General features: G+C 46.4%; 3 non-coding genes across 3 annotated transcripts; all 3 read right to left on the bottom strand.

Moving 5' to 3' along the window:
• Window positions 1-1,900: 1,900 nt before the first annotated feature.
• On the bottom strand, window positions 1,901-2,015 carry LOC134946769 (U5 spliceosomal RNA). The gene has a single exon (XR_010182365.1). It is a non-coding gene; the product is annotated as a U5 spliceosomal RNA (small nuclear RNA).
• A 1,675-nt stretch (window positions 2,016-3,690) lies between these two features.
• LOC134946918 (U5 spliceosomal RNA) lies at window positions 3,691-3,806 on the bottom strand. Its single transcript, XR_010182478.1, has one exon. It is a non-coding gene; the product is annotated as a U5 spliceosomal RNA (small nuclear RNA).
• Window positions 3,807-4,260: 454 nt separating this feature from the next.
• Window positions 4,261-4,372, bottom strand: LOC134946890 (U5 spliceosomal RNA). Its single transcript, XR_010182463.1, has one exon. It is a non-coding gene; the product is annotated as a U5 spliceosomal RNA (small nuclear RNA).
• Window positions 4,373-6,375: the final 2,003 nt, after the last annotated feature.

Genomic DNA, 6,375 nt, shown 5'->3' with positions numbered 1-6,375 from the left:
CCATAACCTTACTGTCAACTAAACAGTTGACACCATAACCGATAGAACTTTATAATTTGAACCAATCGGTGAAAATGTGTTACCATAAGCTCCTCTGAGCTTAATATCAATCAAGTAAAACTTTTTACCCTAAGCTCCCTTGAGCTTAAAACAACCCAGGTAAAACTGCTCTGGGTGGGCGTCCAGTGCCCCCTATGGATTCAAAGAAAAGGATTTACCTGGTAAGTACCAAAATCCTATTTTCTTTATCATCCACTAGGGGTCACTGGAGTACTCTTGGGACGTACCAAAGCTTCCCTCGTGGGCGGGAGAGCTGTTTGATACTTGTAACAGTAGGCAGGCCAAAGCCAGATGCTGATGGCGCCACCATTCATAACGTGTAAACGTGCACAAACGTGGTGCACTAAAGGCTATGTAGCCGCGTCGTAGACGCTCCACGACCCGCTGGGTCTGACATTCCCACAGAACCTGTGGGATGAGCTATTACTGACGTAGGCGATTGTAACTTAGCCTTAAAGTAAGCCTGACTTGTAGTCATTATTATTATCCAACTGGATAATGTCTGCTGAGAAACTGGCTAACCCCAGTTGGCAGTATCATAGAGAACAAACAACGTATTCATATCACGTACTGTAGACGTTCGGGACATATATAAACGCGTAATGCGTGTACCACATTCAGAATTCTAGAATGTGCTGTCCACACAGGAACCACTATTGGTATATTGATGTGAAGGATACGAAAGCGGAATTCGTCCGAAAATCTGCTTTGTCATGAGAAAACTCAAATACGGTGGCTTGGAATACAAGGCACCCAAATATGAAAACAAAACCCTTGCCGAAGCCAAGGCTAGAAGAAAAATATTTTCCAAAGTGAGAAACTTAATCCCCATTTGTTGTAAGGGTTCAAAATATGAAAACTGTAAGAAATCTGAACCCAACCTCAAGCCACCTGGCGCTGTAGGTGGGATAAATAGAGTCTGAACTTTGATGACACCTTGTAGAAAGATGTGTACAGACGCAATAGAGGCAAACGTCTTTGAAAATAAGTTTACCATACAGATATCTGCACTGAGAGTGCAGGTAAACGCAGTTTTCCATCCCACCCCGTTTAACAGAATACGGGTAACTTGAAGGATGATGTCGGATACTTCCGAGGTTTACCACCTATGTAAGCACACGAAATTTTGTAATAATGGGCTGCCTTAAGCGGCTTACTAGCTTGTAACATGGTTGGTGTAACCGATACTGTAATGCTCCATTTCTTAAGATGGCGGTCTGAACCCTCACCCCGTCAACCGCAGCTGCGGTACATACGTAATAGGTACATAGGTAACTATGGGTAAAAGACCGTTCCCTGATGTAACAGGTTGGACGTATTATGAGCGGCCCAAGATCGTGTGCAAGTATTCCTTGGAAAATCGAGAAGCAAACTTCTCCGAAACCCATGAGATACCACCAGTATGACTGTGACGAACTGTCTTATGATCCGTTTTGGCAACGGAGAGAGCAGCGGAAAATGGTGGAGCCAGATACACGATGCTGAATGACCACATGAATGTGAGAGACTCCACCGCCACTGCCCTTGTGATGTGTTTTGTACACATACTGAGCTTTTGTAATTGTGGCGAGATGCCATCATGTATACTTGAGGGTAACCCCCTTCTGTGGACTCACATATGAAACACCTCTGGATTTAATGTCCAGTTTTCAGGATCCAAATCCTGACGGGTGAGATCATCTGTCTAACAGATGTCCACTCACGGAATGATCTCTTGACATTTTCACATAATGGTGTTCTGAGCCATTGAGGATTTGAGTTACCTGCCGCATTGCCATGCGGCTTCTTGGTTCTCACTGTTGTTGTGTATGCAACTGCCGTTGCCTTGTTTGACTGCTTAAGCCCAGCGTGAGCCAGGCATCAAAAAATTACATGAAACTCACGGTTGTTCCTCTCCACGGAAATCTTTAGTAAAAGGCGAAAGATTTATTCGTTCTGAAGAGAAACCAGAGTATATCCCTGGTCAGACTGAAAGTGAATCATGTATTGCATTGTAAAATGCACGGAGTTCTAGGACATTTATCGACAGCAATCTGTCGTGTTTTAGAACCTTTGTCACTGATTTTAACTACAAATCCTGACCCTCTGCGACTGTCGTCCAGAGTATATGCACCCTTGTCCCTCTGTGGGAAACGCGAGTGAAGGGTGGCAAACTAAATTGAAAACACATCTTTATTCTTAATAGGTGAATACACCAATGTACCGCTAGTGTGCGTGTTTTGCACTAATTACTAGATGTACATTATTCTTGCTGGTGTAGTAGGTAAAAGTCTTTGATTTACCGTATTTATAATCTTACCTAGGAATTGACATCGTTTAGACGGAATTAGATGCGATTGTTTTCGAACTTGATCTGCTACCGCAGTATACCTTAGTAGCGCAAGTTAGAGGAACTTTGTTGAGACAGAGTTCTTATGTGAGATGAGCTATCATCCCAACATCACTTTGGTAAATACCCGAAGCGATAAGCAACGGTAGACCTGAAATGGTTAATGGTTGTGGCGATTTGCAAACGCTAGAACCTGTGATGAACAAACCGGACTGGGTAAATACGCATTGTGAAGATCAAATGCAATTATGCAAATTTTGTGGCTCCAATAAGCAAATACTAACCGCAGAAAATCCATTTTCCAAGTGTAGTAAATGACTTGCTGATTGATATTGCGACGGAGCAGTTTGGTTTTGCTCAAACAGAGGGGAATAAGTAACTCTGACTCTGTTGGCGTACTACTGCCTGGTTTATAAACCAGCAAAACTAAATGGCCACCTGCCAAACCGTTCGACAGAGGCAGTTTTGTACTTTAAGCTGTAAATAGCTGAGACATGTATGAGTTGAAGTCATGAAACCTCGCAAATGTAACATGTAAAGACGCGCTTCCACAATTGTAAAAGAGGTGATCAAACCACTGGCTTGCTGACTGTAACGTCCTGTCGTTACAAGGCGTGACTGTTTCTTATAAAGGGGTAAAACGCCGTTACAAGTATACTGTATGCGGTAATGGCTGAATATCATAAAGGGATAAAACGCCGTTACAAGTATATCAAATTTAGGAGCAAACAAGCTCTGGCCTTGTCGCGCTTAACTAGCGACAATGAAAATAACCGGCGTTAGCAGAAGCTTTACAGATATACTCTGCAGCTTCTTTTAACCGTGATCGTCATTGTTTCATACATAGATTCTAGTGACCCAAATGTATCCTGGGTTTTTATAATGTTTGACAGAAACGCATCTACCAATGGCGGATCGCGTCCTTTTGGAAACGATTATGTATGGTTGTCCAAAACCCCGCACTATCTGAGTGCTGGACTAATGTACCCTTCTCACTCGTAGTTATCGGTGTGAGATTTGACATAGAATCGTGCATTAAATTATAAGACCAGTGAAATAAAAACTCTGGTACCCAAAGGGAAATTGGCCCTTTGGAAAGACTGTCTTTTGTTAGAGCTGGCGGAGTCATTCCGAGACTCCGATGTTACCGCTCTTTTAATTTGAATTGCCAATGTTAACCTAGGCTTTTTAAAATTATTTTTAGTCTGTACTAGAGCCTTACTCGCTATGTAGACAGACACCATAATAGGCAACAGACAGACACTTGCACGACTTAATGAAGTTATTATGTGTCATATATATATATAAATGTTATTGCTGAACAGCATATTCATATGAAACTCATGCTTGTTTCTCTCTACGGAAATCTTTAGCCAAAAACAAAAGATTTATTCGATATGAAGAGAAACCAAAGTATTCTTTATGTGAAAAGCAGTTCACATGGGCATATGAAACCCGAACCAAATTCCTACTAACTCCCCTGCGCCTCTGGTGGCTTAGAGATGTAGGGTAGGAATGTTCTAGAATTATGTAGAAATACAGATTACCTGGCTAACTTATGTGAAACCTGAACCAAAAATTCCTACTAACACCCCTGCGCCTCCTTGTGGAGTAGAGGTGTATGTCGGAATGTTCTGGAATTATAAGCTGGAACAACAGCAATGATTAAAATGGCCCTCATGCCATGCTTTCACTGAAAATCACAGTACAGTTTACCTGCTGCAGTGCTATTTAATAGCCTATTATACAGTGATATCCCAGGTTTAGTATACAGTAAAATACATGCATTCCCAATACATGCTTTTAGTTAGCCTTCCAGTAATATAAACACTGCCTGCTGATTTTTGTATTATATTGCAGCCTTAACAGAAAACCAGGAAACATGGTTAAAAATGGCTGCATGAAACTCATGGTTGTTCCTCTCCAGGGAAATCTTTAGTAAAAGGCGAAAGATTTAGTCATTCTGAAGAGAAACCAGAGTATTGTTTAAAAAAAACAAACAACCAAACTGAACAGCCTATTTCTTAACCCATGCAGCCTTTGGTGCTGCTGCTATGGGCATTACTCCCCCTCACCCCCCCTGCAGCTACGCTGCTTGTGCGCTAGCTTCTACCCCCTGTTACCTGCAGCGGACGGGAGCGGGTGCAGGGATAGCCGGGGAGCGCTGTGTATAGCGCCGGTGAGCCGTCCGGAAGAGCGCGCCTTACATCGTTCAGCAGTGTCCGTGTATCAGCGGCGGGCTGCGGTGGGCGGTCAGCGCTGGAAGAGCGGCCGGCGTCTCTGAATGACGTGCGGCCGCTCAGAGCTGTGCGCGTAGTGTGGCTGGCTCGGCTGGCCTCGCTCAGGGGTCTAATTAGCGGCGGCACGTGGACGGGTGCCTCAGTAAAGAATTTCCCCACACAACAGGGCGGCAGCATGAGCTGACCGCCCTGACAAACATACCTTGCTCGCCACTTATGTAAGCTTTCATCCTGGCTGTGACGGGGCTTCTTTCTGTAAGCTCCGTCCAGCAGATCCTGGCTCCTGTCTCATCTCCAGGTGCAGCTGTTTGTCTTATCTTGGCTGTGACGGGGCTTCTCCTGTAAGCTCCGTCCAGCTCCATTTTCCTTCCAGCTCTTTGTCTCATCCTGGCTGTGACGGGGTTTCTGTAAGCTCCGTTCAGCTTGCAGGAGACAGTGGCTGCCTGTGGCTGTGAGGGTGCTCTTTGTGAGGACCGACACGCCATGCGCTGCTTGTAGCGCCTGTGGCTGTGAGGGTGCTCTTTGTGAGGACCGACACGCCATGCGCTGCCTTGCAGCGGCACCATCCCGGACCCATGTTTTTCCAGAAACTGGGAAGGGAAGTGTAAAAATTAAAAATAAAAAGTAAAATGAAAAATTTAATAAAATCTTCTGACATGTGGCATTCCCACAAGCCGATGTTCGTGCTGTGAGCACCGAAAAAACACTGGGAGAGTACACTGAGGTACTCGGGGATATGGAGGGGGGAGAGTCCTAAATTTAAATATTCAGTGCCTTTGTTCGGCTACGCCCGTCCATATCCCTAAGAGTACTCCAGTGACCCCTAGTGGATGATAAAGAAATCACTATCACTTTTCCCCGGGGTGTGACCACAGCCAGCCACTACTCCGGCCACCTTCTTGTGACACCAAAATGCATCTTACATATCATCAGGGTGGTGCTGCTGTTGGGGGCAGGTTGCTGCCTCAGTCTCCTGGTTGGTGCTGCGATTGGAGGGGGTACTGCTTCCCTGTGCTGCCACTGTCTCCCGGATCATCGTGCCGCTGGCTGAATTGCAGCTTGACGCTACTGCTGCCGGGAGTAACAGCTTTCTGACTGTTGTTGCTGGTGGCTGCCTACTGCTCATTGCCGCCGGAACACTGACCGGCTCGGCAGTGATGCTGGCAGAGGAGTAGTGGTGGTGGGGTGGGGGGGTGCCTGCTCCCTTCCCTTGAGCATGCCGCAGTGTAAAAAAATCAATAATAAATAGAGAGCATACCAGGGTGAGAGTCTGTATGGATCACAGTGATTACACGGGGCACAGCATAAGGACACCTTGCTGTGAGGGGCTCTGCCCACACAGATTGCTGCACCCTCTCTGATGTCAGCCGCTGCCCTCTTGTTCTCTGGGCAGCCAGTTCCAGTGTGAGGTAGGAGAGGAAGAGAACACACAGGTGTTAGGCGCCGTGGTCCGCGATGTCCTCGCGGCCCGGCGCCTAGCAACGCCGAGCGTGCTAGCCGCCGGCTCCCTAGCAACGCTAGGACGCCGGGCGCGCTGAGCCGCCTGGACCCTAGCAATGGGGACGCCACGGACGGACTGCGCTCCCCGTTGCAGGGTCAATCAAGTGAACTACACACACACTTGTCTTCTGGTCGTGCAGCAAGGCAGCTGCACGGCATTGTGCTAATCAGGCTCTGAACTTCTGATTGGAGGACTCCCTGCTAAATACCTTCTCAGTGCCTCACACAGACGCCGGTTATAGCTTC

The sequence above is a fragment of the Pseudophryne corroboree genome, chromosome 7, assembly GCF_028390025.1.
Source record: "Pseudophryne corroboree isolate aPseCor3 chromosome 7, aPseCor3.hap2, whole genome shotgun sequence".
Lineage (NCBI taxonomy): Eukaryota > Metazoa > Chordata > Amphibia > Anura > Myobatrachidae > Pseudophryne > Pseudophryne corroboree.
Note: the sequence above shows the minus strand (reverse complement) of the source record. Positions and strands in the feature narration are given on the sequence as shown.